The 21744-nt window shown below is 39.5% G+C and overlaps 1 protein-coding gene across 1 annotated transcript in view; it reads right to left on the bottom strand.

Moving 5' to 3' along the window:
* Positions 1-20558, bottom strand: part of PAG1 (phosphoprotein membrane anchor with glycosphingolipid microdomains 1) — a 60857-nt gene extending 40299 nt beyond the window's left edge. The window contains exon 1 of the mRNA XM_055318235.1: positions 20466-20558. The gene's annotated coding sequence lies outside the window, so the exon portion shown is untranslated. The remainder of the gene's footprint in view (positions 1-20465) is intronic.
* Between the last annotated feature and the right edge of the window lie 1186 nt (positions 20559-21744).

Here is a 21744-nt window from a genome sequence, read left to right as displayed (position 1 = left end):
TCTCTCGGTACTAATTGTAAAACAATACATTGCTAGACCTGAAATTTAAGAAAAGGATTCAATCTTTTTCACATTACATTTCTTCAAAGTCCTTGAAATCTTCATTTTATTTCATTGGAGTATTATATCAGGAACAAGCAAATTTTAGGGACAACTGGTCTAGTAGCAGTCACCTGTGTACTGTTTCTCCTTCCTGAGAACTTGATTAAGAATAATCTCAGACATTCTGTAACGTTTACTAATCTAAGTCTTTGACTCTGGAATCAAAGGATCCAGGATCCAACTAAGACATCAAGCTATATGATTTCAGTATAGTCCCCAAACTATTAATACTCTCTCCAAGACTGTGTCATAATACTCAAATTCCAATCTTTCATATTTCCTAATAGAGTTGTGACCTGATGCTTTGCCCCCTAACCTATTACTTGGATAGGCTTTCAAATGGACTAAAGGACCAAATCCTACCCCGGCTAACTGGAATATTAATACCCTCCATATTGTATCTGATGTGGTCCTATTGTTGTGAGCTAGGGCTACACTTAGGTAACAGCTGAACCCAGGGACTAATGTCTCAATTAGGTGGCTAGTATAAAATAATAGTGTAAGAAACTGTCATGATTTATCTGCATTTTTCAGTAAAACTATTAATGACATTGTTCTATTGTGTAGTACATAAAGCTTTGTGTGTGTGATAAACTCAGAGATTTTAGTATCTGGAAAAAGGTTTTTTATTCTGATAGATCAGTTTGCCTTTTTTTTTAAATAACGACTCAACTGTATGTATGAAAATCATATTTGCTTTTCTCTTCCCCCTCTCATATAGCTGGCTGGAAGCTCAAAGATGTAATTATCCTCAATTACAGCAATTATCTTAGTCTAGCTCTTTCTTTTCTCTCTCTATACCAACCCCAACTGCAAGTTTTTATTTCATACATTTTGAAGAGCCTTATATAAATGTCTTTATTATAGCAATGCCAATATTTCTTAGAAGCAAATCTTAATTTCTAGATGTTGCATACATGAAGTTTTCAATTTAACTGTCATGTACTGTTTATAAATTTTAAAAGTTTTCAATGTGAAGACTAGGTTTTAGAGGAAGAGACATTTATTAAAAAGCCAAAGATAAAAGAAGGAAGGAAGGAAGGAAGGAAGGAAGGAAGGAAGGAAGGAAGGACGGACTTTCCCTACTAAGTTAATCTTTTGGATCATAAGTTCTAATCTTTAAGGAAATAATTTAAGAAGTATCCAGATGATATACGAGATACAAAGACTAAGATAATTAAAATCAAACCAACTTTACCCTAAAGGCTTCACAGAATTATTAAATTCCTGAATAAGACTAAGGTTTTCAGTCCTGGCTATACATTAGAATCACTTTGGAAACTTTTTTACAATATATGAAATGCCCAAGCCTAACCCCAGAAATTGGCTTGAGTAGGGATAGGGTCCAGACACTGACATTTGTAAATATGTCCACAGAGCATCTGAATATATAGTTAGGGCCGAGAATCACTTAGCTAGACCATTCATTTTCCTAAATTTTTAACTGCTGAATGCTGCTTCATCTTATTTCTTATGGTAGTGAAACATGGCATCATCAGAATGTGACCATGTAAAACAGATACAGCTCATCGTTCCTCTTCCCACATAAGTTCACACTGTTAACCACATAAATCAAGTTTTTTGCAAACATAAATCCTCAGAGCTTGGGCCAATAGAGAGCATTATATAGAGTCTATTCCAGAAGGTGGTATCTGAGCTCACAACATAAAGACTCAGATCCAGAAGACAGGGGCACTGAGCCACGTTCTCTGTCTGCTGTATCGTCCACAAATTTTTCTTTGCGTTCCTCAAAAAAGTAATTGAAAAGTTGTATGGCTAAACATAATTGCTTAGATAAATTAAAACAGAATTATTTTAAAGTATATTCAAATATAAATTTCAATACAAAATACAAAAAAAAATCTGGTCTGTTACTGGTTCTCACATAGCACTGGTTTTCTGTTGCATGTCAAAATTGAGCTAAAACACATTCATTATCCTCCGCTTGCAAAATGATCCATAATTCCTACAAGGTAGAGAGTGTACTGGGAATGAACACATTTTACGACAATACTTTTCGTTATATTTTAGCTTTTTTTCTTGATCTTCATTGCTTAAGTGGACACAATATATTTTGTTCACCTCAGTTTGACAGTTATTGCAACACTATCATGGCTTTTTTTTTTTTATAGCTCTTGAACGTCACTCTGGATCTTTTATACTAGGTATTCATCTACTGGAATGATTATCCTTCACGTTGTAACAGAACTGCTTTCTCTTCATTTTTTCTAATGAAGCACCTGTTCAAGCACCATGTTCTCAGAGAAGACTTCTAAAGCCCTCCTGCCCATCCCCACTTCAGCCTTTATCCTCTCTTCCTTTCCCATTATCTCTATCTGAAAGCATCTTATATATATTGGTCTTTGTGTTTCTGGTTGCAAGCTTCCTTTTCAAATATAAGCTCCATGAGCACCAGCATTCTCTGTCCTCGTATCTCTAACTCCAGCACCTATGAGGGCTGTGGGTGCTCAGTAAACACTGACAGAGTGCATGACTGCATATGTATGCAGTCTGAGCAACAATGTTCTGAATATAGTTCTCTATTCTGTAAGGTGGAAACTACTGACAATAGATAATAAATGAGTGTGTACAGTTGCAATTTTCACCTATAGTTCCTCACATATTGTGCACGTGCTGGGATTTTAATTAGACCCACAGAGCCAGCCACTTTTGCAGAAGGGCGATTTGCACCCTGTGCCTTGCTGGCTCTAAGCTTCTGCCAGAGAGCCTCTCTGTTTGCACATCTTGCAATCTTGGCTGTTTCTTTGAATTCCCAGCAGAAAGCAGCTAGATGCTAATGTCTGAAACTGCACTTCCAATCTTCTGTTGAGGTTTCTTTAGACCACTTTATTGTGTGCGTGGGGGGACGGTGGAGGGTTAACACCATGCTTATTTGGCATAGGATCCTCAGTGTACCGAGGAAAAATTTTGGGTCTCTTATTATTGGCAATTCCCACACATGTCTGGCTTGGGCAGGAATTACACTGGAAAAAGCATCCACTTCGTGTTGGTGGATTTATTACAGCCTGGGATCTTTTGTCAGTAATCTTACCCTTCCATTATTACCACATGATACTAATAGATCTGGCCAAGAAGTCAGCTGTAATATCTTCAGGACAAATCCTACTGACATATGGAATCGACAGTTGGACACTACCTCTATTTTGAGGCGCTTCTGTTGGGTCTAGATTAGCACTTTAAGCCATATTGATAACACACTCTGCCAGCCTTCCAAATATGTGCTATGTTTGCATGTCAGCTCCATTCAGAATCTTCAGTATTTCAATTTTCCATTCAGTACAGAATAGAATATTTGATATCACTATCAAAATCAGCTATGTTTGTATCTTGTGAAATATGCTTTAGTGCCCTGGCCCAGAAAAGGCACCTGATAAATATTAGTTCCTCCTTCTGCTTTTCTTGCTATTTTAACAAAAATGCATTTTATTTAAAAGTACATTTAAAAAATCTGCATCTTTTAAAAACTCAATGTACATATAAAATATTTAAACATACAGTTTATATCTGATCCTCTTTTTTAGCTAAATAGAGCTACATTAAGTTCAAACGGTAAACTGCACTCATTATCAACATCAGAATCAGCTGCTTCAATGGCAGGAAGTTCGATCACACTATAAAGTTCTAAGAGATGGTGGATCTTGCATTAACCAAACCTAATATATATATAAATATGTATTTGTAAAAGACTGGTATTATGAAATGATATGAATGTTTTACAAAAAATACTATGTTAAATGATGACCAATTCAAATTTATTTAAAATAAAATTCAATTTCAAACAGACTTTTATAGAAACTTACAGGATCCTATGTAATGCATACAGTCGGCCATAAACAGTTACAAAGCCAACTCAGAACTAACCATTATTTCTCAGCAATGATCATACAAAGGCTGTTCAAACTACAGGGTTGGTGCAGATGGGAAACTTTGTAGTAAGTGAGTCAGGATGATTACACCTGCACCCAGTGGTTAATCTTAATGTCATGAGAAGAGGCACCATCAGACACCGGGTTTGGTGGTGCAAGACAAGCCACTAACTATGAAGTCTTCTTGCCAAAAATATGAATCTGACCTGATTATGCCTAGATGTAATCACAAGGCTTTTATTCATTTTTTATTTTACTTCTATCACTGCAATGATCAAATAACAATCAAGGATTTTGTCTACCCAGGTCAGTTAGCTCACACTCACGAGACTGTGAGGTTTGTAACTAAATTTATGTATGTGTCTGTCTGTGTAAAAAAGGAAGAAGACATTTTATATGTGCTCCTTGTATAACAATCCCTAATGATCGTCATCAGTGTGTCAACTAAATTGCCAAATTCTCACATGTATGGAAATGAAAATGACACCGCACATTGAGAAGACACTCCCAGAGCCCCGTTCCTCTCCCTGGTCGTGTGATACTGGGAGTCTTCTGCTCTGAGGTTCAGTTGTAGGCCCTATTCATTATTTTCATATTTTGCTCCTGGCATCTTATGCACCCAAAGGCATATGATGTCACTCTGACTTAGCCCTGTTTATGAAAGACTGCAAGAACAAAACAAGAATTGCAACATTATTAATAACACAGGGAATGGACATGGGTTCAGGTGTCTGACAAACACAGGTTAAATCCTGCTCCACTGGTAAATCACCCCACACTCCAGGTGGAGGCTCTCAACCTGAGTCCTTTACTCATCGACAAAGACCTTCATCCACCCTCACCCCTCAGGTTCAGAGAAGCTAATTGTTATCACATTATTTTTATGTAGTCCTTCAGAGTTTATCAAACATTTTCACAGATTTTACTTTATGAGTAGCTCAACAATCTTGTGAGAAATTTAAGGAAGAGTTCCTTTTAAATTTTTTTTAAATCACTATTGTTAAGATGAGGAAACAACAGACCAGAGAGATTAAGAGGCTGGCCAAGACCCAACCGAACCAGGAAACCACAGAGTTGTCCCCACCTTGCACTGTAGATCCTATATTCTTTCCTTGTTATACATGATATTTAAAAAAATGTGGTTTCATACAAAGTGAAGTTCTCATTAACAAGCCTGGAAAGCAAAGAGCACACAGCTGCCACCAGCCACCAACTCCAGTACCACAGGGGCCTGGTACGTGCTGCAAACTCAGAGGCAGGCCAGGTGGACATTAACCACAAGGAAATAGTTTCTCTTTCTCAAAGAAACATGATGTTTCTCATTTTTCTTTAAAGGCACAACCCGTTCATTCTCTCTTTTGCTTTCTTTTTAACTCTAAGAAAACCACAGTACAAAAATAAGAAGCAGCGATTAACATTCAACTTGATGGTTGGGGAATAACAGAGTAGGGTGGGGACTGCAGCAAACTGCAACTCTCCCTCTATGTTGGGTGTTGGTTACCATTCTTCTAAGGTATGGCATCCTCTAAAAGGGATAAAGTTCTAGGGTCTTAAAAGGCAGAAGAAGGGTGGTCCATTGCTCAGTGTCAGCCTGTGAGAACCCGAATGAATACTAAAGCGGTATGAGATCAAACTAGTATTTATGTTTTACTAATCATCTAAAATCTGAAGATTAATATCAGTTCTACTTACTAAAGCTGTTGATGGCTTTCATGTGACAAAGGTTTCCAACAGCATTCAAGGCATGTGCTTAATGCAAAATGTTTAATATACTGTAAATTCTTTATAGTAACAATACTAAAAACCTTACCATATCCAGGGATCTTTGGGATTGAGAACCGCATGTTGCCGTTTAATTTTTACTTATAAAAAATCATTACAGTAATTCAAGAGATCTGAAGGGCTTGCAGGGGTAAAATTCTCTTATCTGGGTTCAGAAACCTGTGTACAACTTCTAGTTTGGCAAACAAATGTCAAAAAATATGGAATTCCCCTTAAAGATATTATGTACAAACAGAGCCATCAAATTTAGAATAGAAAGCCCCAGATGGTCTATTAGTATCAACAAAAACCACTGTCCTTGCCAATATGAATTTCATAAAGCAGAAATCATTTTCAGGCATGCACAGACAGACATATCACATCCATGAATACTTATTAACCATATGCTCAATACCAGGTAAAAAGTACTTTATTACATAGCCTGTAAAACATTACTTTAAAAACAAACACCAAGTGTTCAATTGAATTGTTTACTCATATGGCAAAGGCACGGAAGTCTTTATGGAAAGAGTGGCCTGTACTCCCATGTTTTAGAGCGAGATAGGGTGGTGATTATGGCTGTGATGGGCGGGCTTTAAAAGCAGAAACAAGCAAACCTGTTTGTGTTGGGCTGTCTTGAACATTTTAACTTATGTTCTCTTTTTCTTTATGATGACCAAATTTCTGGGATTCAATATCTGTGTGGTTAATAACCTAAGGACTATAAATATGATGGAACTACCATGTAAACCAAAGTGTCTTTGTACAATTATTACTGGTGTAATAAGGAATAGAGACTTAGAGAGTTTTAGTAGCTATCCCCTACCCCTGTAACTCAGAGAGGAAGAAAGTAAGAGAGATGAGGATGAGAGCCATAGGTCTTAATCACTCCACCTTGAGAACTTTCTAAAATTGTAAAAGGAACCACAGTATGATGGAAGCTCAGTACTTGGAAGCCAGTGTTGTAGGTGGACATGGCCCGATTAGGTCCTTGGGGCTTCTGGAGATGGAAGGCTGGGAAGGCTGGGAATGCAGGCTGGATTTGGGATGTAGAGCCCAATGATCATCTAAGATCCCTTAAAGAGCTTAAAAGTACGACAGTTGTTAAAAAAAAAAAAAAGCCAAAAAACAAAACAAAAAACAGACACCATCTTTAATGAACATGTGTCATTTTTCTATACTATACATTCTTGAGTAACCTTTGATGTTCTATCTATTTTAAAGAAGATAGCCCCCCCCCCTTTTTTTTTTACCCATTCACATCACTGATGAGAGAGATTCTGTGGGATAAATAAAGCTCCATTGAATCCCATTTATAGGATCCAAGAGCAGTTTATGGATCAGTCTGGAACTATATGAGGCTTAGCTGGTTTTGTGAAAATATTTATAATACAACAGTGAAAAAAATCAATAAAGATTTATTAAGGTTTTCATTCTCTGCATAGGCTTAAAATGGGTTCTAACCCATTAAAAGGGACTTTAATATTTTTAGAGTTGAAATATTACAGTTTACTAATTTTTGTCTTGAATTGACCTTTTGCAATAAGTAGGTCTTTCTCCTGGGCAGCTGTGAAGATGCCTGGCTCCACTGCTAGACTTTGTCAGCCTCATCAGGTGATGAAACCTGAATTTTATGCCAAGATACACACGCACTCACAGGCAATGAGCTTTTCTCTACTTATATTATCTTTCTGCAACAGAGAAAGCAAGCATAACATTTCTTTAACCTTTGTGAATACCATTTGGAGGCTCATCTGATACTCTTTAAAATAGGCAATTAAAAGAATCTGGCTGAAAATCTGATTTCTGATATACGTAAGAAAAATTAATAGCTTCTACTTATTGAATGTCTACCACTTGCCAGATGCTTTTTAACTTAGAGCTTCACCTAGAAAAATCAAGTTACATTTAACATATTCCTCATAGGATGGTTGTGAACCATAGGTGGATGTAGAAGATTGTATAACTGGTTAGAATTCTTTTCTTCCCTGTACCCTCACTGCTTGCATTACGACTTCATGGGTCCTACCAGTAAAAAATGTTGCCTATGTCTCTACTCTTAATTCTTGCCTTTTGTGACTCACTTTGTCTAATGAAATGCAGTGGAAGCAACAGTGTGTCAATTGTGAACCTAGACCACAAGGTTTTATGCTTCCGCTCTCACTCTTGGAAACTTGAGGATCCTCTGCGTGAATAAGCCCAAACAAGCCTGCTGGATGAGAGGCATGTGAACAGACATCGTAACTGCACTCCAGCCCAGCTAGGTGCAGACATCTAGCTGGCTACAGACACATATGTGAGCCCAACTGAAATCAGAAGGGCTGCCATACTGCGCCAGCTCAAACTGTAAACCTATGGAATCAGGAAGCCAAATAAATGGCTATTGTTTTAAGCCAATAAGCTGTGGGGTGATTTGTTACTCAGCAAAAACTAACTGATACAAAACGCATTACTTTCTTCACTGTACTAAAGAGCTATGGAAGATAGTAACTTGTCTAAGGTCACTCAGATGATTAAGCTGAAAAGCTATCAGGTTATTATTTCTGTCTTATGGGCCTACCCACTACTGTAGTGACTTTTTTAATGTAAATGATGTAAACATAAATGAAAAAGGACATGTTGAGTGATTTCTACATGCTCTGTGTCAGGGCTAGACATATTTCCTACATTTGGGAAATTTAACAATCTCTATTTATTTTTCATTAAGGAAGTTGCAATCTGACAGTTTTCCACACACTACTGCTTTAATCTGAATGCGCTGTTTTCCAGGTTTGAACCTGCTCAAACCCTCTCTCAGAAACCTCTCTTAATGTCCCAAGATAGACTCAGAATTTCCACCTATGGCTGTTTGCAAAATATAACTACAATTACCCTCACTCTTTCTTTTATCCTCATCATTTATAATAGGAATTTTTGGTATCATCCATCAAGAGGTAAAGACCATTTCCCTAGCCCTTGAATCTAGACTGGACTTGTGACTTGCTCTGGCCAACAAGTATGGCAGACATGACAGTGTGATAGGTCTGAGGTCAGGCCTAAGGTGTCTTATATAACTGCATTCATTCTCTAGGCACCCCTCACTCCCTCATGTAAAGAAGACAAGGTTAGCCCTGCTGAAGGATGAGAGGTCACAGGGACCAAGGTTTGATCAGCCAAGTTGTCCCAGCCCACACTGCAGACATGTGAGAGCCCAGCTAAGATGAGCAAAGGTCAACGATAGCTGAACACTGTTGTATGTGGGATCCTGGTTGAGACCGGAGGAATTGCCCAACTAAATCCAATCTAGATTGCCAACTGCAGAACTAACAAATGGTCATGTTAAGCCACTAAGCTTGTTGTGAAGCAAAAGATAACACATACAGATCTTTTGTGTTTTAAAATTTTTAAAGTACTTTGAAAACTTATTTTTGGAACAGCACATATATTCAGTAAATGTTCACTGAATGGATGAATAAATGATGAAATATTCAATTACACTGAGATAAGATTTCTCTGATAAAACAAGACATATTTTTTGACTTTTTATTTTTATTTTGGAGTGAGTAACTTCTTTCTCCCCTGGCTGTGAGACAGAATGATGTTTAGCAGGGGCCTGAAACTTATCGGATGTACTCACTAAATGCTGGCTCTCACTGATCTTGTACGTGAACTAAAATGCCACACAAAACAAAAGCCAAAGCAAACACTAGCACTGAGGGATGCAATTTCAAAATCAGGGCAGATGCTCCTGGTATTTGTGAGGTGGAGATTTAGGGGGCAAGGGACATGCTTTTGTTCTTTAATCCTGGCAAGCTTCTTTCTCTTTCGAAGTATACAGTAGTTCCTCCTTATCCACAGTTTGGCTTTCGTGGTTTCAGTTATCCACAGCTTCTGTGGTCCTGAAGCAGATGACGCCCGATGTGCTATCACAAAGTCAGTAGTAGCCTAACGCTACATCATGATGCCTCTGTCACTCCCTTCACTCCATGTCATCACATAGGCATTCAATCACTTCACACCATCACCGGAAGGGCAAATACAGTAAAATAAGGTATCCAGACAGAGACCACATTCATATGACCTTTATTATAATATGCTGTTATACTCATTCTATTATTATTAGTTATCATTGTTAACCTCTTACTGTGCCTTACTGATAAATTAAGGTTTATCATAGGTATGTATGTATAGGAAAAACACAGTATATATAGCATGCGGTACTATCTATGGTTTCAGACATCCATGGGGGGTTTGGAATGTGTCCCCTCTGGACAAGGGAGGACTACTGGTCACTCTTTGAATGACCCATAGCTACTCAAGTCACCCAATTTTGAAGGACAGGAGAGTCCTGCTGTATGAAGATCATGACAAGAGGCATCTCTCACACTTCCTTAAGGATAGGAGTTCTCAACTTTTGCTGCATATTGGAAGGAATTGGGAAGTTCTTTTTTTTTTTAATAAATTAATTTTTATTGGTGTTCAATTTACCAACATACAGAATAACACCCAGTGCTCATCCCGTCAAGTGTCCCCCTCCGTGCCCGTCACCCATTCACCCCCACCCCCCGCCCTCCTCCCCTTCCACCACCCCTAGTTCATTTCCCAGAGTTAGAAGTCTTTATGTTCTGTCTCCCTTTCTGATATTTCCCACACATTTCTTCTCCACTCCCTTATATTCGGAATTGGGAAGTTCTAAAATAATGTCTCCAGAGATTGGTTTGACTAGTTTGGACTTTTAAAAGTCCCCTAGTGATTTTATTGAACGGTCAAAGTTCAACCATTCCCGAGAGAGCTGCCACCAGTCAAGTGGTTATTATTTGATTTAACTTTCAAGGCAGACCTGACTAGACTTTCATGTTTTATATGTCTCTAATCAAAACACAGCACTGAAATACTGTAGTTAGAAACTAATTTCTTATTATGGACAATGACTGGCTCAAAAGGAATTAAGTAATTATCAGATGAGTAACTTCCTAATGATTTACTCAACAAGCCTAATAGGGACACTTGGCAGGATCTTCTATGTCTGTAAAGGCCTTGAGAATAATTAGGTATTCAAAATTTTATTATCATAAACTAGAAAACCACATAATGCTATAAATCATACTAAATAATAAATTCAATCTAAATTTAAGTGTATGATCCATAAGCACATTAACCTAAAATTTTTGTTTGAAAATGTGCCTTACATATACTTCATCACAAATTAAGTATAATTTAATATCTTAGTATGATTTTTAGTTCAGATTTAACATGGGTATTTTAAGAAACTGTGGTCTTCTCTTCTTAATGCAGAAACGACCTTCACAAGGCAACAGTATTATTTTCAGGGGCTATTTCTTTTTTAAGAGAGTTCAAAAGTGCTAAAAAATGATGAATATTAATCTTATGCTATAAACTAAAATAATGCATGCAAATTGGCTTGGTGCCAAAGTTCCATCCTCAATGAATTCCAAAGCTACGATCACAATCACAAACAGACCTCTAGCACATATTCAGAGTCAGGATTTTCTAAGCCACAGATTCTCTAAGTCAAAAATCTGATTTGACCCTTTAATTTCCTAAAATTGGAAAATGAGGTCCAGAGAGGTTAAATGAATCAAGCAAAACCCCTAACCAAAGGCCTGGGAATCAAGCCCAGGAAGCCTGAGCATGCACTCTTTCAGCTTTCTGGAAATGGGCACAAGCAAGATCACAGCAGAGCATGTTCAAGCCCGTGTTCAAGCCCCACACAAATGGTGGCTGGCTGGCCCCAGATTTTGCCAACCTCTGCTACAGACGGTTACGTTGAAAGAAGAACTTGGCAAAAAGAGGACTAGTTACCACTTTGTGTTCTAATTATTCTTATCAAGAAACAGATTGTAGTCAACTCTACCATTTAATACATTAGCTATACATATAGTTACTGTGATTTTTCTAGTCTACTATTAACTTTGTACATTAACATGGTACATTTATACAGTTAATGAACCAATACTGTTACATTATTATTAAGTAATAGCCATACATCATTCAGATTTCCTTAGTTTTCACTAATGTCTCTTTTTGTTATCCCCTCCAGGATAGCATAGTACATTTAGTTTGCATATTTTTTTTATTAGTTCAACACTAGGTGTGTGTGTGTAAGAGAGAATGAGACAGAACATGAATTCTCCTTCATTCAGCCACGTAAGTGCAAAACCCTACAAATTACTGTTCTCATATTGTCTAATGTAAAAGAAAAGGTCATATGTTAATAAAGTAACCTAGAGTTTTAATATGAGAAAACCACTGTGGGGAGTGAGAGGTTACACTAAAAAGAACTTGACATTAGAGGGACCTAGAAACATGGTCTCTGATTTCAACATGGGTTAGCAAAATCTAAAAAGCAAGGGATATTGTGAGGATTTAAAGTAATAAAAGGCAGGTCACACAGAACTATAGTAAAGCAGAAGAAAGAAGTAATATTGTAAAATTTGCCATCATTTACTTTAGGGGAGTTTGCATTTTTAAAATCCACAGAAATGCAGTTACAGTTTCCTTGCCAATATTTGTATAAAACATTTTCCAAACAAGACTGATTCATCTTACTCTGAAATGAATTGTTAGATCACAACAGAGAATGTTAAAGAGTTTGCATCCCTTATAGAAATGCCAAACATTTTACTCTGCCTCATGCTGTACTATAAATAGGGAAATTCAAATGCTAAAAATGTTCTCCAAGTTGCCAAACATAGTTCTTTAGCATCTACTTCCTAGTACAAATGACTCATTCTTCCAAAGTTTGAAAATGAAAGCTAGTTACGATTCACGGAGAAATACTGCAGCTTACGCCAATTAATTAAATGCAAAAGATATTTCATTTAGGTCTATTTCTTTTTTCTTAGGTCGAATCCACTGAAATGCTTCTTTAGATTGTTACTGAAGTTTTATTAAAGAGTATTTACTCCAATGACAGTTGGATTTTCAATTAACAATTAGAATAGTCAGGCAACATTAAGATTGTTGGAAAATAATGATGCTGATTGAAATGACTTTGAAATTCATTAGCTGCATTTGAACGTAATAGATGTAAAATTTATTTACTGTAATAAAAACGTTAATAGTGAAGTCAGAACACGAAAACTAATAAGCTCACCTAACAAGACAGTACAAATAATGCTCCAATCTCTTAGAACACAAGGAAATGAAACTCTAAGAAATGTAACCTGATTAAGAAAAATAGTACTTCTTAGGAAGAAATCACCTTTTGTTGTAAAAAGAACAATAAATAGGGGAAATGCCATTCATTTATGGTTGGTATTTCAAAATAGTGTACATATGTATGTATATCTTATAATAAGTAAAGAGAACATAAAGAGTACAGGGGCTTGTGTAACACATCTGAGGTCAGCACTTGCTGGGAGAGGCAATAGCTGATTTTCCCTGAAACCTGGAACAGGAAACTGCAGCAGATGCTCCTGTGATGTAGTTGGGGGGCTGGGGGGAGAAGATAGCGGTTTGGGGGGGGGGATGGCATGAGAGGTTTCATAACATTTTCTTCTAATCAACTGACTCTACTGTCGGCCTTTAATCTTCTTTCCGCAACTCACCATACCTCATATTATCTCATTACCAACCACTTACTCTAGAACAGCAACATTTTCTTTAAACTGAACACAAATAATTACTGCAATGTCTTGTTCAGGCTTCACTAAAAGTCTTCACCTGTTTTGACTCGCACAGGTTTATTTTTGCAAGCCTTCAATGGAACTGTTTTGATTAAAAATTTTATGGTATATAAGAAATAGGTGACTTAAGGATAATTCTTCGACTTTGGACAAGTTATTACTAAAGTTTGTATTATCATGCTCACTTACATGTAAACATTAATAATCCTATTTTGAGTGTTTCCTTTTTTTCTTAAGGGGGGGGAAGGGTAGAGGGAGAGAGAGAATCTTATGCAGGCTCCACACCAGCATGAAGCCTGACGTGGGGCTCTATTTCACAATCCTGAGAGCATGACCTAAGCCGGAACCAAGAGTGGGATGCTTAACCGAATGAGCAACCAGGTGCCCCTTGAGTGTTTCCTTTTTAACAAGTGATGTGCTATTTCAATGAACTCTAAATTATTTATAAAATAAAATGCATAACTTGCAGACAATTTTTTTTAAAAGGGAGGTTTTTTTTTTTAATTTATTTATTTATGATAGTCACACACACACACACACACAGAGAGAGGCAGAGACACAGGCAGAGGGAGAAGCAGGCTCCATGCACCGGGAGCCCGACGTGGGATTCGATCCCGGGTCTCCAGGATCGCGCCCTGGGCCAAAGGCAGGCGCCAAACCGCTGCGCCACCCAGGGATCCCGCAGACAAATTTTTGAGAAGACATACTGGTATATGAGATATATATCCAATATATAAATATTTTCATAAGTTTCAAATATATGTCTCAAATTAATATTTAATATGTTATAATATCAAAACAGACAATAATTGCTTTCATTAACTGATGTTTCAGTATTTAACTTTTTTTTAAGATTATTTATTTATGTATTCATGAGAAACACATAATACATACACATAGAGAGAGAGAGGCAGAGACACAGGCAGAGAGAGAAGCAGGCTCCATGCAGGGAGCCCGATGTGGGACTCAATCCCGGGTCTCCAGGATCAGGCCCTGGGCCAAAGGCAGCGCTAAACCACTGAGCCACCCGGGCTGCCCAGTATCTAACATTTTGGACAAACATAATCAGCCTATGATGATTTTTATGTGTACTTATAAAACAACGAGACAAGATAAGCAGGTTTAGGCTACTATTTGCAAGCATTTCTCTGCAATAAATATGTATTTTGTCTGACTTGTGTTGTCAGCTTGCCAACAGGAGTCTGAGGACATATATATATTAAGGGTATGGATGATCCTTATTTCCAATAAATAAAAAATAGGTTGTATGATGGCCATTACTTTTTCTTTTAACATTGAATTTTATGCCACAGATATTCAAAAAAGCTGATACGTAACTTACCAAATATATTAAGATATTTAAGATTTACAAAAAGTATGATACAACAAACACTGGTGTAACTACTACCCAATTTAGGAAATAAAACACTATGGTAAGTATATAAGAATTTCGGCCAGATGATTGCAGCTTAGAACAACATCGATACTTCTTAGGCTTCTTGTCTCAGGAGTGAGCAATCCATTTCATAGATAAAGTAACAACAGGTGACTAAATATAAAAGTTAAGGAAAGCTGCCATGGGCGCTTGCAGGATTTGAGTGACATGCTTGTTCATCTGTCACTAAAGGCTTTCTACGTTCTAAGAGGTCCTCCGACAGCATTATTTTTTTAAAAAAACATTTCAGAATCATTTTATTTACTGAGACTTTAAAAAGAGGATTTGGATTTGAATCTTTACCCCCCTAACAATGTAAACCCCCTGGGACACCTCTGAATCCCAGTGGTCTTGTGAAGAGGCTGCAGGGAAACCATGATCCAGGAGAGGACAAAGGGTAAGTAGTAAGACTTGCATGGGGTAGGGGGAGACAAGGGAATCGGCATCCTGAAACCAGGATGGATGTAGTGACGCTGTATAAGGGAGGTCACACAAACAGGCTCTGCTCTAGATCACGTCCACCTCAGCACAGCAACCCGGACCTTGCCTCCCATCACACAGCCCTCCGGGGGTTCTGGAGAACACTCCAGATTCTGGAGAAGCGAGACTCAGGTACCTTCTCATATACCAAAGCAGAACGGGTATACAATGTGTACTGGCTTAGTAAATGAGGACACTATCCGCAGCTCCCTATGAAACACATTTGTAGAGGGTCCAAACCTCTTTGGGACCAGCCTGTCATGGAGCCAGAATTTCTACCTAAAAGACCAAAAGGATACAGAATTTAAAAAACATGGGAAAAATTTGGTCTCAAAACTGGGAAAAGCTGTTTCTGCAGGAAACATTTGTTTTTAGCTTAGGACCCTATTAATTAGGAAGCTTTGATTCTAGTTCTCTCCTCAAACAGTTCATCAAAAAGCAGTGAGCAAAACTTGGTTCTTTCCTTTCAGCCATGAAGGATTTCACAGAATTTCTTCTGCATACTAACCTCCCTCCTTTCTCTGTCTTTCCTACCTTATATTTCCTAGGCCTCATTTTACCCTCACCTGTTTTTAATTTTACTCTGTCTTAATATGTTTTATATACATATATATAAATTGCACCTTATTCTTAAAAGCTCTTCTGGAGCAAGCTAGGATATAAACAAACAGTTGCCAGCTTCTCACAAAGATGAAAACAGCTTAGAGATAATCCAGTTCTATCCTCCATATTTTACGGATGAGAAATCTGAAGCTCTAAGGTCCCAATGACTATTGGCTCAAAGACGGGGTGGCATTTAGGGATCCCAAATGTAGCTGGCTGGTCTTTCCTCAATACCTGATTACCTTCTATGACACTGTTCTGTTGTCTCTCTTTTTCTTAAGACAGCACTGCCCAAGGGGTGCTGCTAGACATTTCTCCCCACCTGAGAGGATAAAAGCTTTAGGAAATTCTGCTCTCCACATCTTGCTGTGGAGAGTCACAAGGAAATTCTGAGAAATTTGCAGTAAGTTCATTTAATCTCTGTCTCTCAAACATATCGGGTCATAAATGAAACGTTTCTTTTTCTTTTCTCTTTCAGGAGAGGTGGCAGGGAGCTGCACTCATTAACACCACTCTTTGGGGGGGGATCCCTGGGTGGCTCAGCGGTTTACCACCTGCCTTTGGCCTGGGGTGTGATCCTGGAGTCCTGGGATTGAGTCCCACATTGGGCTCCCTGCATGGAGCCTGCTTCTTCCTCTGCCTGTGTCTCTGCCTCTCTCTCTCTCTGTGTGTCTCTCATGAATAAATAAATAAACTCTCAAAAAAAATCATTCTTTGGGGGAGCATTGGGGTAAGGCAAGACCTCCCAAAGGCAGCTGTCTAAATCCTCACTGCAGGTGAGAGAGGAGAATGGTCAAACATCCATCTTATCGACTTATGGGCTTGAATAGTGGCTTCTCTCCATACTGGCAAGTCCAACACTGCTGGCCCCAGGACTGGAGCACACAGAAAGGCACAGGACCCACGCAGTCAAAGAAGTGTTAGGAAAAGGGAGAGCAATGGCCTTGGCCTTTCTCCCAGTGCAGCTTGGGTGATGCTCTGCAGGCATGCTGCGGAGTACAACTCACCCCGACAGCCACAGGATGCAGGGCCTGGAATCCACTGACCTGCACCCACTAGAAGGACACAAATTAAAAATTCTTCTTCCCCTGATGTAAACTCCAAGAGGCAAGGGGTGTACAGTTTGAAAACCAGCAATGTAACCCACTGTGTGTGCTTCTCTGACTGCAGACCCCAAAAGGGGCTGTGTGCTTCCAGACCCCAAAGGGACAGATCGTTAAGCAAATTCTGTTCTTGGTACAAGAGGGGTCTGCGATGGGGTGCACAGGGACCTAATGCCTGACCCTAGGGCAGACAGCCCCAGCGCACATGTGATCCACTCTCACCACCTGTGGAATCCAGGACAAGTTACCCTCTCTGAGCTTCAGTTTCCTCGTCAGTAAAATGGGAATCATAATAATGGTAGCAGTGGTGGGGAAGGCGAGTGGGTTACATGAGTTAATATCTGCAAAGTATTTAGACAACTGCTTGCCTCACAGTCGGTGCAGTTTAAGTGTTTGTTAAATAAAAGAGTGTCATTAAGCGTTTACTCCCAATTTCTCTCCCCTGGTATGGGCCTCCTTTCCCAATAGACAAAGATGAGCTGTAACTGGTGAAACAAGCCCTTGGCGACTCGTCATTTTAAGACAAGGATAGTCCTTGTCTCCTGGTTACCAGGATGTGAATGAAGCCAGACCAGGCGAGGGTTCGGCCCCTAGAGGTGCACCCGCTGACGGAGCAGCCTGCGAGCTCCCACTGCTTTCTGGCAGGCTGAGGTCCACGCTCCGCAGAGCCGGGTGTCACTAGTGCATGCTAATGACCGGGTCTCCAGTACAGTGGTTACCGGGGTTCCGGGAGAACAGGAACAAGAAGGCAGCATGGGAGACAGGGCCGCCAAGTCACAGCCACGCCAGCAGTTACCCTGCAAACTGTCTTTTGAGGCCAGCCTGTCCCCCAGCCCCCAGCAGGAGCAGTAGGGACCCGCCCCACCTCTGCTTTTCCTCCCTTAGTAGCCATCAACTTGGCTGTTAGAAATGATAACGTAAAAACTACTTTTAAAACAGACCAAATAAATGCACCAATTTATTGAAGCAACAAAGGGAAACAGTTTTGTAACATCTTGGTTAATTTTACTTGGTTCCTTTGGTTTTTACTGGAAAATACCACCATCTATATTTTACGTATTTCTAAGAGGTTACACAAACACGTCTTTAAAAAGAGTGCTAAACACATTTTAAAAGACTGAGAAATTTAAAAACGAAGCAAATAATGGTACCTGGATGGTTATTATTAAGCAGCAGAGTAAAAGATCTGCTTTAGGTGTCTAAGGCTGATCCTTACACAGGTCACATAGAAAGCCAAGAAGGGTCTGCAATAATCTAATGACCGCCTATACACCGACATCATTGCAGCTGTAATTTTAGAAATGTCTTAATTTATATTACATAGTTCTTACAAAAATATACATGGAGTTCTCATAAATACAAGCCAAGACTGGGGGATATGGTAAATCTCTCTTGGAGCCATAAGGAGGACAGGCCCTTGGACTCGGCTGGGAATGGGCCCGCACACCTGCTCTTGGAGCTCCCCTGGTCTAGCTCACGTGCTCTGTGAACACAGCAGCCTGCAGCCTGACATCATTTTCTGCTCTAGTGCAACACACACGCATGCACACACGTGAAATCCCCAGATGCCTGGGGCTCCTGGGGACCATCACACCACACAGTTCCTGTGCCGGGTGGGGAGGGGAGGTTAGCAAGGAAGTGGGGTGTTTCTGCTTCTTAAGCAGCAGAAACACTGAGCCTCAGTCTCGTTTTACATCTCTGCCAGTTTGGTTTCCAAGAAAGGGCTAGCACACCCGTTTGAACCTTCACTTTCACAGTTGAATTTAAAATTCTGGACATTTGGGGCATGGCACCCTCTCGCACTGTCCCTAACAGTGTACTGCTGACCTCAAAGCCTATCATTTAATGTGTCTTTTTTCTCTTACCTTAGGCAGCTCACACTTGCTTCTGTGAATCACCAGACGAGGTGCATAGGTTGTTTTTCATTTACACTGACATGAATACTAATGCACAGGGAGCGATCGCCAAGCAGGTCTGGTGTGTTTATAAACTTCATGATTGCAATTCTTGTTACTATAGTAGTTAGATAAGCACGCCGCTGTCTTGAAGCCTTTTTTTTTATGTAATACACGCATAATGCAAGGTGAAGAAAACTATCACTTGAAGGACAACTATTTCCCTAAATTATGACTTGCACCTACAGCAATGAGAAGCTTTAAAGTATTTAAAAAAAAATCTCTAAGCTAATCTCTTGCTTCGGATTTTGAGATTCTCCACTGCTGTTCCCCCATTCTGTATGCACAGCACAGATTCCTGCCAAGCCTATTACAGTGAACAAACAATGTCTTCTCTGTCAGAACAGACAATGAATAGTATCACAAAATTCTCCTCTAATGTACAGCCTCCATTCCCCCCACCCAGACCCTTCAGAAAAGAACAACTAGGATGAGGACTGATGAGGAAAGCATTACTCGCCCCTTGCCAATCTGAAAGTGCATTCTAGCAAGCTAAGGACTAGGTCATGTCAGCCATATATTAGCTGCTAAACAGAGAAAGCTGACAAGTTTATTTTTTTTTTCAATTGGATCATATATTTGTGCATTTCTGTGGGTTGTGTCCTTGGGTATCTCTATCAGGAAGGAAGGAGGCTGTTTTATCAGATGTAATTTCAGGGCTTAGCAAAAACGGCTTTTGGCTACAGACTGAGTAGCAACAGGGGAGCTTCATAGAAATGACACAGCAATTTGTGTTAAAATATTGGCAGCCGATTCATGAATGCTAAAGCTGACTATGAATTCAGCTGCCTCTGTTAAGCCTTTATTTCCACTAAGCTCATGATTCATAAAGAAAGCGCCCGGAGTTACTCCCCTGAAACATACAGTTATGATGCTGACAGACTTCTCTTTGAGGTGTCTGTCTGTCTGTCTCTCTCATATTCATGAAAAGGCGTTAAGCATAGGATTTTCCAAAACAGGAACTTCATGAAGTATTTGTCACCAACCCAACCACAGCCTTACAAAGTGGTATTTTCATGAAAGGAAAACATGGATTTCTTTACAATCTTCCACATTTTTAAGTCTTAGTTGGTATAAAATATCATGATTCCCTTTCCTTTCCCTTTGTGACGTGCATACAGCACAGATTTTACTGTAACCTCTGAGAATTGCACCATGCTTTCCCCATAGAAGACAAAATGCTGGGGTTCTTTTTAATAATCAAACCACACTAGCTATTGTTTTCGTGAATGCCAGAGAGAGATTAACACGAAGAGGGAAGTACAGCCTCCCCTTTCCTCCCACACATGTGTAGTACGACTCGGTGAGCTCCCAGATTCTGATGGCATTCTCCGGGTAACACATTTAGGAGGCCAGCAGGATGTCCCCACTGTTCGGTCTTCTTCTCTCCCTCCCTCTTTCACAGCACCCTCGGCTCCTATTAGACGGCACAATCACGCCTGTGTGTGGCACCACCGCAGTCTGCGAATTCTAAGGATGGGTCCCCCTTATTGTGCATCGGTAATAGTTACCTTGGAGAAACGTTTGTCCAAATAAGAAATCAAAGCTCTGGCAATGTACTCCCTCTGAAATGTTGTGGTGAGAGTCCTCTCTTCCTTCTTGGCCTGTAACCAAAGAGAAAGAAGATTAGGGGAAAAAAGGCAGATGGATACAGACTGCGAAAGATACGTGTCCAGTTCGTTGTAAAGCACGCTGGCAAATTTAAGGCCAAACACTGAGGCTTTTTATTCCTTCCTGAGCAAAGCAAGCTGCAAAGTCGAGGAGCAGCAACAAATAGTAAATAAATAAAAAAATTTCTCTAACATAAAAATTAATGTCTGATCAAACACCCATCAATTTTTTTGCTCTCTCCATATTTTTCCTAATACTATGATAAATAAATCTAGGTGTTATTGCACGGCTAATTTTAAAATTCAAATATCTGTTACCCAAATTTGGAATAAAGCAAGTGATTTATTTGAAGAGTATTTATGCTTTTAAATAAAGTAAGCTATGATTTAATTATGAGAATGTCTTTTTTTTAAAGAAGATTTTATTTTCTTGACAGAGAGAGAGAGAGTACAAGCAAGGTGAGTGGCAGGCAGAGAGAGAGGAAGCAGCAGGCTCTCCACTTAGCAAGGAGCCCGATGCGGGTCTCGATCCCAGGACCTCAGGATCATGACCTGAATTAAACAGGGCAGATGCTTAACCAACTAAGCCACCCAGGCACCTGAGAATGTCTTATTAAAAGGAGCATCTTTGGGGCACCCAGGTGGCTCAGTCCGTTAAGAGTCCCACTCTTGATTTTGGCTCCGGTCATAACCTCAGGGTGGTGAAATAGAGCCCTACACCAGGCCCCATGCTGGGCATAGAGCCTGCTTAAGATTCTCTCTCTCCATCTGCCTCTGCAATGCGTCCCCAGCCCTATGTGTGCACACAGCATGAACTGTGTGACCTGACATGCAGATCCCTTGATCCCAAGTTGTTTCTTCACCCACTCCACTGTGGGAATCAGTGTACTTCGGTCCCATCCATGGCTTTGTTCTAGTTTTGGTGCCCAGCCTTTCCTCTGTTCCCCTTTCCTCTCCACATCTTTTCCCATCCTCTAACAAATATGTCCTATGCTGAACCTCTGATGTAAGACACCATAATAAGTGCAGCAGGAGAGGGAGTAGGGGAAGAGGATGGAATGAATGACGGGGTGAGCTTACACCCTAAGGGGAATATCCTAGCTGTTAACTAAGATTCAGAACTTCTCAATTATTTTAACAGATACAATTCCTACAATTTTTATATTCCTGTTTGAATATA

This window comes from Nyctereutes procyonoides, unplaced genomic scaffold (genome assembly GCF_905146905.1).
Source record: "Nyctereutes procyonoides isolate TBG_1078 unplaced genomic scaffold, NYPRO_anot_genome, whole genome shotgun sequence".
Taxonomy (NCBI): domain Eukaryota; kingdom Metazoa; phylum Chordata; class Mammalia; order Carnivora; family Canidae; genus Nyctereutes; species Nyctereutes procyonoides.
This window is presented reverse-complemented; position numbering and strand designations above follow the sequence as displayed.